Below are 9,461 nucleotides of genomic sequence, written 5' to 3'. Positions count from 1 at the left end.
CAATTGTCTGCTCAGGAAGAGTCTGGCACATGGGACCAGAGTGGGTCCATCCCACCAGCACATTGTCAGATCAGACTCTCACATGACAGAATCAGAACCAAACAGTTGGTATCTGTGTATGCCTCTGATAATTCAGGAATATGCCCCAATGCTCTGCTGTAGCCACTTTGCAGGTGGAGGGATCATGTTGCTGGTAACTAAGAAGTGATCTTTTCCTTGTTGTTTGGTCCTTGTTTGTCCTGCTGGAACTCACCAGAGGATTTGCAAAAAAGGAACAAACTCATCCACGTTGAGAGACAGCTTTGCATTTATTTATTTATTTTCTGTTCAGTTGCCTCACAAGAAAATTACTCTGTAATCAGTGCAACTTGCTTACAGTCTACTGGTACCATTGCCATTTGATGTTAAAAAGTTTATTAGTGGAACTGCATTTTGTGTCTGAATAATGCATTATTCTGTAGGGCTCCTCTCTCCACAGGCCATCAGAGGGAATGGGGGAGTCCCTTCCCCCTCAGCATCATTGTATCATCCTTGAAATCTTTGGCTTTTGCATGCAGAAGACTGAGCTTCTTAGAATAAAAGCGTTGCTTCCAACATGGTTCAGTGTTGACATTCATCTTCTTATTCTCAAGAACTAATTCTTTCTGTCATGAGTTACTGCCTCAGATGGACACTCCAGAGCCACAAGGCTTTGAAGAGAGAGCTGGAAGGGACTGCCTGGGACAGCAGCATCAAGCCCCCCTGGTGTGGCAGGGAATTGTGCCAGACTGTTCTTGCTGCGAAAACTCCACATGAAAAGCAGCAAGGATGTTTTTCTAGGCCAGTTTAGCCCAGATTTTCAGACCCCCGATAAAAAAAATGTCTCCACTTGTTATGTTCATAGATTTTATTCCAACTTGGTTTGAATTCTCTTAGACAGTTCAAAGTGCCCAGGGATGTGGACTGCACCATAGATGAGGCAACAGCAATTGCTTCTGCAGTCACATTAATATTTTCCTGTCTCTCCTAGAAAATCTTTTTCTGATGAATATTAATTGCATTTGACTTCTGCTTTGTCAGCTCCTTCATCAGCATGTACTTCTGGCTTTTACTTCACCCTGGGGACACCAGCTCCCAGTGCTCCAGGTGACCTCCAGAAAGTTATGGACAGCCGGCTATGCTGGGTAAAAATCTACTTTGTCAAATTAGAGTGAATGATGATATCTTAGGATGTTTAATTCACTCGATTTGCTGAGAGTCCTAGGTCACTAACATGAACTAAAGTCAAACTGACAGTTCAGCTGCAGAGTTGAGCTGTGGGTGCAGGTTAGGACTGTAAAGTCTGATAGCACAGACAGCAGTACTCAGAGAAAGGTTAATCTGATGATTACATGCTTGCAGCAGCAATAATACAAAGCTGGCATGAAGCTCCCTCCTGCAATGAAAGGTACTCTTCTTTGGTGCCCACCAAGGTTTTGGAAACACAACTGCTCCTTCCTTAAAAGCAAAGCTTGGTATGGTACCATCAACTTGCCGTAACCCCATGCTAGAAGCACTTGCTGTTCCCTGTTGTGCACCACTGCAAAGTTATCCAGCAAAGTTATCTGTGCTTTGCCACCACTTTGCCATTGCTTTAATCTCTAGCTACAATTTTCCCCATTTTTGAAAGATTTAAAGCACTAACATGGCATTCTGTGTTCCTTTCCAGTGCAAAAAAGAAACAGCTTGTGTATCTCCTATCTGCTGTCTTCTATCATATTTGCCCATTACTAGTCCTGATAGAACTTCATACTAGATTAAATGTTTTAAGATTTTTTGCAACATTTTTACAGTTAAACAAGTTGTCCAAGGAGATGATAGATAGATAGATAGATAGATAGATAGATAGATAGATAGATAGATAGATAATTTGCTCAACTGTGTGTGTTTCAGCTCTTCCGGTGAATAAATTATTTCAATTATTGTCCTGCAAGTGAAAAATGTTGTCTGAATTTTTATAGACTGAATATTCATAGGAGGTGAACATTTTAGCTGTTTGCTGAGTGAATACAAATGCAAACATTAACATCACAGATTCACATCTGCTAGAAATCTCTGGCATAAAGCAAGAGAGATTTGAAGTGACAACACTTTTCCACTTCACAGGAGATGAAAAGCAATAACTTAATTATAATATTTAAAACACTGACAATTAATACTCTGATCAGAATTTCTTTCAGAATTTTAAATTAACGTGTACATGTGGGATGTGGACAGCTCACTGCTGGTCACCCACATGCTGTCTTCACCCTTGCTGTAGTTCTGCCATTTTTCCTCCTGGGAGTTTAACACTGATGAAGCAACTGAATGCCTGCAAGTTACTGTAGTCATTCACAGTAAGTTTAAATCTGCCAGAGAAAATGGAAATTTAAGGCAAGGACTAGGAAAGAACATCTTTAAGTTTGGCTTTAATTCTTAAGTTTATTTTCTACTGCAGGTAGGTTTTTCACTGCTATGTTTGACTGAACACAATACGGCGGCATTGCTGCCTGACAATTATTTTGGAGGAAAGAATGGAATGTGTAGGGTATTTTTTGAAAGATTCAGTTGAATACTTTTGTCCTGAGGCTCCCTTGAAATTGTTTTGTTCTAGTAGGTTATGATTTCAGTGGTAGAGAAGCACTGTTTCAGACTTCATTAAAGCATTTATTGTGATAAATCAGGTCTCCTAGCAGTGCAAAGAATTGTCATAAATGATGTTGTGATTTTTACGCCCAAGACAAGAAAATGAAGGGAGGTACTGGAGACAAGAAGAAAGGAGAGAAGCTGTGGTTGGACCCAAGTATACACAGGTTCTGATTCTGGCTTGGATGTTGCGCTCTTTGAATCCTTTCCTTGTGTTCATTGATTTTCAGTTGGAAACACACTGTTGATTTTAAAGGTCTCCATTAGTTCCATGTCTTGAGGTTGAAGACATGATTTTACCCAGCTCTCCTGGCTAAAAGATGACAAGCGTGGAGCATTTTTGATGTTGTCTGCACTGCTTTGACTTTGTGCCACCTAAAAGCAATGAATAGCACCGTCTTTCAAATGACTACACAAGCAGATCTCCCTTCTCTACTGCCTACAAATGCCTGACATACCTGAAACTGCCAACAGTTAATTTGCTGGCATGCCAGGATTATTCATTATTGCCTGGACCGACGTCCTTTCATCTCAGCGCTGTTTCTTGACGTATTTGAGGACAGGAACTCTCTTTGCGCTTTGCATTGGCACAGTTCCTGGTGAAACAACCATCTGGTGTGGGGCTGCTCAGCATGTCAGTGGTGCAGATGGGAAGCAAGATTGGATCAAAGCTCTGCATGTTTTTCTCGTTGCTGGAAAGATGTTTAATGTAAGGAAAAATGGGTTCCCCTGCAAGGCATGGCTGGCTGGCTGCACCGAGAGAAGAAGAACCCTGCCAAGCTCCCCTTTGGCATCTTGTAGGGTAACACAGGAGTCAGCTGGGTTCCTCACGCTGTGTCTGAAGATAGGGGTGTCACAGCTTGCAAGAGCATAGGGGGGGTCTGACAAGGAGGTGGTGAGAGGAGCTGGAGGCAGGGGCTGACAGCCAACCTGCTACACAGTGCCTGGGAACCCCAGCTCACCCCAAGTCTCTTCTAAAGGACAGAAAGCAGCCAGGTTAGCATGTAGGGAATATGTAGGTGGGGGTTAAGACTTTTCTCTCTCTACTATACTCATCTGCCATTGTAGGATTACTGCTAAGTGTGGCACTTTGATTTCAGAAGGTTATTTTGGGTTTCATGGGTCTTAGGCAATGGCCCAGGCAGAGAGAAACAGGGTAGCGTTATTCTGTCCAAAAGCCTGCGGATCTTACAACCTCAGCCATGCAAAAACTGCATAATTTTTGGTTATTTCCTAATCTAACTACTGGCATTAGTACCAGTAGTTTGGTAGGACATACACTAAACCTCTAACCCTCTGGGTAGGACTCTGTTGGAAACTCTCTTTTCAGTCCATCAATTACCTCTCTCAGCTATTACCAGTACTCAGGACCTGGGCCAAAGACAAATATGGTTACAAAGAAACAGAGTCAATTCAAAACCCAAAGATCTCCAGTAATAGCAAAGTGGATGAGAGAATAGAGAAAATTACTGTAAAAATAATTTACTTTATGCATAGATATTGATGCTAGGGGGTTTTTTATTTGCCCTAATGTGAAAGTCCCTCTTTGAAGTAAAATTAGCAGTGGCACTGTACTTGTTTAATCAACATGGAAACTACAAATGAAAGGGCATAGATAGACAAGGAAAGTAATTATATAATCTGAAGGAAACAGTAGCAGTAATTAACTGAAGAGTTTTATGGCTTTGGACTTGGATAGGAAATGAAAATACATAAAGTGCAAAACTTATTTCTAAAAAGGTAGACAGATGGGGCGAAATGCCACAACATTATTGTTGTCTGTGTGACACTTTGAAGAAAGATAGGGATATGCTTCTAATGGATAAAGAGCTCTTTTCTGAGAAAACACAATTAAGTCAGACAGAGAACTCTAAAGTGTAATTGCTTTATTTAATTTCAAATTTGATGCTAGTTGAGAGAAAAACTGATGTCAGTGGAGGCAACAATACATTTTGAGTGGCTGAGTATAACAACTGAATTAAAAGTCCCAGTTGTTCTGGTGAAGAAAGGGAATGTTCTCTGCCCATTTCCTTGTGACTTAGTTTAGCATTGAGCAGAGATATACACGGTACAACAACCTAAGGAAATGTTTCTCTCTAGAGCTTGTTTGATCCAGCTGAGGCTGGAAAGCAATAAATCAAAGCATCTCCAGCAGATGGCAACTATTCAAATTTCTGCGTTCTTTCCTGCATATAATGCAGGATGAATTGCTTGTACTTTTCATCCAGCAGAAGTAAGTAAAGAAACACAAAATCTAGCTATTAGGGCCTGAAGTCTGCAGTGGCAAAGAGAGCACCTGGCTTCTTGTTTCAGTGCTGACAAAGATGAGTTATGTGATCCTGAGAAAGTAATTTAACTACTCCGTGAACTGTGAAGATATAATCAACTCAGCACATAAGACACAAGTGGGTAAAAGTCTCATTGTTCCAGCACCCAGCAGTGGTAGGAGCACTAGATAAAGTCTCTAGAAGTACTGAGCATCGGCTTTGCAGCCTCATCATTTATTATTATTATTTTTGAGCAGCTCAGTCTATTTAAATAGAAGTAAATTCACTGACTGCTCAGACTTCATGAAACTGTCCATCCAAGCTTTGTGCTGTGGAGAGGGCTGTTATTCATAAATGACAACTTTATTTATCTGAGTCTCGTGTGTGTTTTGGATTGTCTGCATTCAACTTGCACCATGTGCAGCAGGCCAAACCTGCTCCTGCTGCCTCTGTCCGCAAACAAACTGCTGCGCAAAGGTCTGTTCACTGGACTTGGCCAAAATCCACCAGCAAGCCCTTAGTGCTGGCTTGCTCTGTACCCCATCTTACAGTGACACATCTTCGTGTGACTGTCATTTCCTCTTTTGCACGCTCCATTTGTGTGCTTTGAAAGACCAGTGTTAGTCACAGCAGGTAGAGAGTCTTCTGGAGCATCTGCTCCTTCACTGTGTCTGCTTTGTTACATCTTCTGCATGGTACCGTGTGTCTCAGCTCAAAGCATTCACAGAGACTGCACTGGCATTCCTCCAAAGCCCACAGGTGGCACCAGCTGTCAGTGGCTGGAGAGCAATTTGCTTAATATTGGCACCTCAGAAGTAATCAAACCCACTTCTTCAGACTGAATTTGGTTACTCTTGTTTTGTTAAACCCTTTTGTTGTGGCTGTTCACTAAAAAACGGTTAACAAGTGAAGTGGTTTGGTCTTCACTAATTCACATTCTTGCAAAGAGAGAAACCACTTGTAAAGGAGCTACTTGTTTTTAAGCCTGGTCCAGATGTGGGGTGGTGTCCCTGGAGCTGCCTGTTCTGGTGGAGAGGGAAGCATTAATTCACAGCAGGTGTACTGTAAGACCAGCTGATCCTTGATTAGGAATGGGTTAGCTATTCCTGTGAAATTATTCTACAGTATTTTTCTGTGGTGCAGCAGTAGAGTAACTATTTAACTACACTGCTTAATTCTGCTGAAAATAGTGATGTCTTCATGTGTTATGAAATCTTGAGGGACTGAGTGAACTGTGTCTGTATGCAGGAAAATGAGGTTCCTCAGCCCTGAAGGATCATGTTTGATCAGGGTCCTCTAATGCTTTTTCCATTATAATAATTTTGCTGTATCATTCAAGGCAAACTGGGAAGATCATTTTATGAAGTATTAGTTGGCTCATTTGTTCTCTTGCCTTTAAAATCTGAATACTTTTATACTAATAAAAACTTTTCCTTGGGGACATAACTAGATGCTAAATAATGGTGACTTAATTTTGAAAATGTAGAAATTGGCCACAGAGTTTCCAGAACCGAATTGCATTACCACATGTTTTCACACAGGTCACTGTAGTAAATTCTGTAGCAGAGCTCAGAAATAGCTTTAGCAGCACTCACAGGCAGCAAGATCTGCCGAAACTGACTTCTTAAGCAGCCTCCCTGTGGAGAGATCTGACTTTCAGAGCTATATTCTGCTCACGTACCCATAACTCCAGAAAACTGGTATTGATTAACTTTGCTTGCACAGAAAAACGTGTTCTATTGCTTTCCAATAATGACCAAAATCAAGGTTTCTGCTCGAACTTTTTGCAAAGGTGGGAGGGAAGATATGATAACACCTCCTGTGTAAAGATGGCCCTGAAGCCTTTGAATCACAGCCATTCAGTTCCCCCATATATTTGCTGTGTTGAAGCCCTAGTAAGGTAACTGCATCAAAGTGGGGAAATGTTAAATAAATCCTATAAAATGGTGTCTCAGAAACTTCATGCAAGAAAAGTGAGGATAAGTGAACAAGAGAGAGTTCCAGAAACTTTGTGAGTAGACATTGCTCCAGAAAGCCTTGATTTCCTGTCCCTTTCCTCACACAACCCACTGGGCTTAGGGCAGTCCCAGCACCTATCTCAAAAGCTCTGTCTCTCAGCAACAGCATTTTCCAGCCATTGGTTCTTTTAACCTTTACCCCAGGTGGTACTTTGCCCCCAATACTGAAAAGCATCAAAGCACAAATATCATGTTCAATGAAATGTGAAGCAATTGGAGAACCCAAATCCATCCTCCTTATGGCACTTTGATATTTGCTGCTTCTGGTTGTGAGGTTTCTAGATCCCTTGCCAGCACTCTGCCCCCAGCTGTCCCCCACCTCCTCACCTCTCAGAGCAGTGCTGAGGACTATTTTACTCAGATATTTACGTAAATATGACACACTGAGAATCTGAGCTTAGTGCCTTTGCTTTCGATTCATCTCGTTTGGAGGATAATTGCTAAGCTCCTGTTCAGTGAGCTGATGAGGTTATTGTTTGTGGGCACAGAAGGAGTTTTCTCTTAGTCTTTTTATTAACATTAAGATGATCTGTCTGGGGTTAGAGAAGAAAGTGGTTTGTGAAAGGACTATCAAGCAGCCCAGGAAGATCTAGGACGTCCAGCCCATGTGGTTTCTGGGCAAGGCAGCCCTGGGCAGACAAGAGGAAACAGCCCTGACCCTGAGCTTAGCACACACACAGCCTAAATCAGTGTTCTGAATGTTGCACCAATAAGGGAAACAGCATGTCCTGCATCACTTTATTCTCAAATTTCTTTAGCTTTCATGTTCCCTTTCAGTTTTCTCATTTCCTCAGTATCACTGGTGAGGTGGTGTCTGCCGAGATGACATGCACTGACCATGGACCTGCCACAATGGTGTCCTTCTGGCCCTCCTGTGTCAGCGGTGCCCTGGGACAACACTGTCATCCTTCCTCTCCAGGGACTTTCCTGCCAGCGAAGATGGAACAGAGATGGGACAGCAGCCAGTATTTTGGTCATTACCTGGCTCCTGCTCTGGGTGCTGGGGGCATAGTGCAGGACTCTGAGCAAGGTCATGTGGATCTGATGGCTACTCCCTCACTTCAGCCCTGGAAACACCTCAAATAACTTTTGGAAAAATATTTTCTTGTCACAGTAGAGTGTCTAGGATTAAATACATATTAGTTCTCCTCTACCTTCATCCCTATTTGATTTTCATGGCTACCTTCATCCTGATCTACTGTGACAGGTCAGAACAATTTGTGCTATTTAGGGAATGAGTGCTGGCCCCCCTCTTCCACTTTTGTCATTTAATTTGGCCCTGAAACCACTGGTTCAGATGATTTAATCAGCTCTGGAATTATGAAGGGTTGGGATTGGCAGTTAAACATGTCATTTTCTTCGTGGGTGTTGATGCCATGCTTGTGTACCTTCATGGATCAGTAGCGAAAACCCTGGTGCTCTTCTGGGCTGGAGAAAGTGGCAGTGGAACTGTGCAACTCAGAGCTCCTCCAGAGCTCTTCTGATAGAAGCATCCTTATGTTTCACAACAAGGAAAGTCATGGGGGGGGGGGGGGGAGCGGAGTGGAATTGGCCTGTTTCTCATGCCTGTGTGCTCTCCTAATGTGGAAATTTCCCTGCAGGGAGAATAGGAAGGTTTGTACTGGCTGTGCCATCCCAACATGTGCCTCCTGAGACAATACACACTGGCTGAGGGATGCTGAAATCTGAATGGGACTAAAAACATCACTCAACAAATGCTCTTCATGTGAAGTCAAAGACTGTGAAAGTGCATGAGAGACTGAAAATGTTCAAGATTTTGATTATCTAATTCATGGTATCTGATGTGGTGTAATGAAGGAGGTCAGGAAGGATGTGCTTTAATGAAGGAGGGAAGAAGAGGAGAAAAGCCAAACCAGAACAGTAGCTGTAGAAATAGCTGTCTCAAAAATCACAGTTCTTTCTTTAGTCACCACACCTTTTTAAACTGCTTTTTTACCCTGTTCAATTCTCTGTGTATGTATATATTTTTAATTCTGATAGATCTCAGCAATTGCATTAGCAAGAAACACCTGTTTTGGCCCCAGAGGGGAATGCAGGCAGGTAAGCATATCCACTGTGAGCTGTGAGAGGCTCTGCCTCAGGTGGTTTAATACTGAAAAGGCATTTTGCAGTTTCTCTAATTTAGGCTACCACCTCAGTGGATGTAGGCAATTGAGACGGAGGCTCTGCTCCAGCTATTTCATGTCCTGTCACAGAGTGACGTCACTTTTCCACTGCGAGATAATGGGTACAGAGGTGGAAATTGGCTCACTGGTTACATGTGTGGGAAGGCTTTGATAATGAGTCTGGGAAGTGGCCATGTGGGAAGGCTCTTCTTCTGTCTAGAGAAGTGGCAGCTGCCATCCTACTGTGCTTCAGGGCGGCAGAGAGCTTGTCCCATGGCACAGAGTAAAGACATGGTGTAAACTGAGTCACAGAAGGGGTTGGGAGAAACCCTGGGTCTGATGTTCAGTGTGCAAGAGCCAACAGAGCAGCAGAGGGAAAGCCACCAAAACCTCTCATGAGCCCTTAA

Source organism: Chamaea fasciata, unplaced genomic scaffold (assembly GCF_029207755.1).
Source record: "Chamaea fasciata isolate MVZ Bird 193981 ecotype frontalis unplaced genomic scaffold, bChaFas1.0.hap1 SCAF_1, whole genome shotgun sequence".
NCBI classification, from domain to species: Eukaryota; Metazoa; Chordata; class Aves; order Passeriformes; family Sylviidae; genus Chamaea; species Chamaea fasciata.
Note: the sequence above shows the minus strand (reverse complement) of the source record.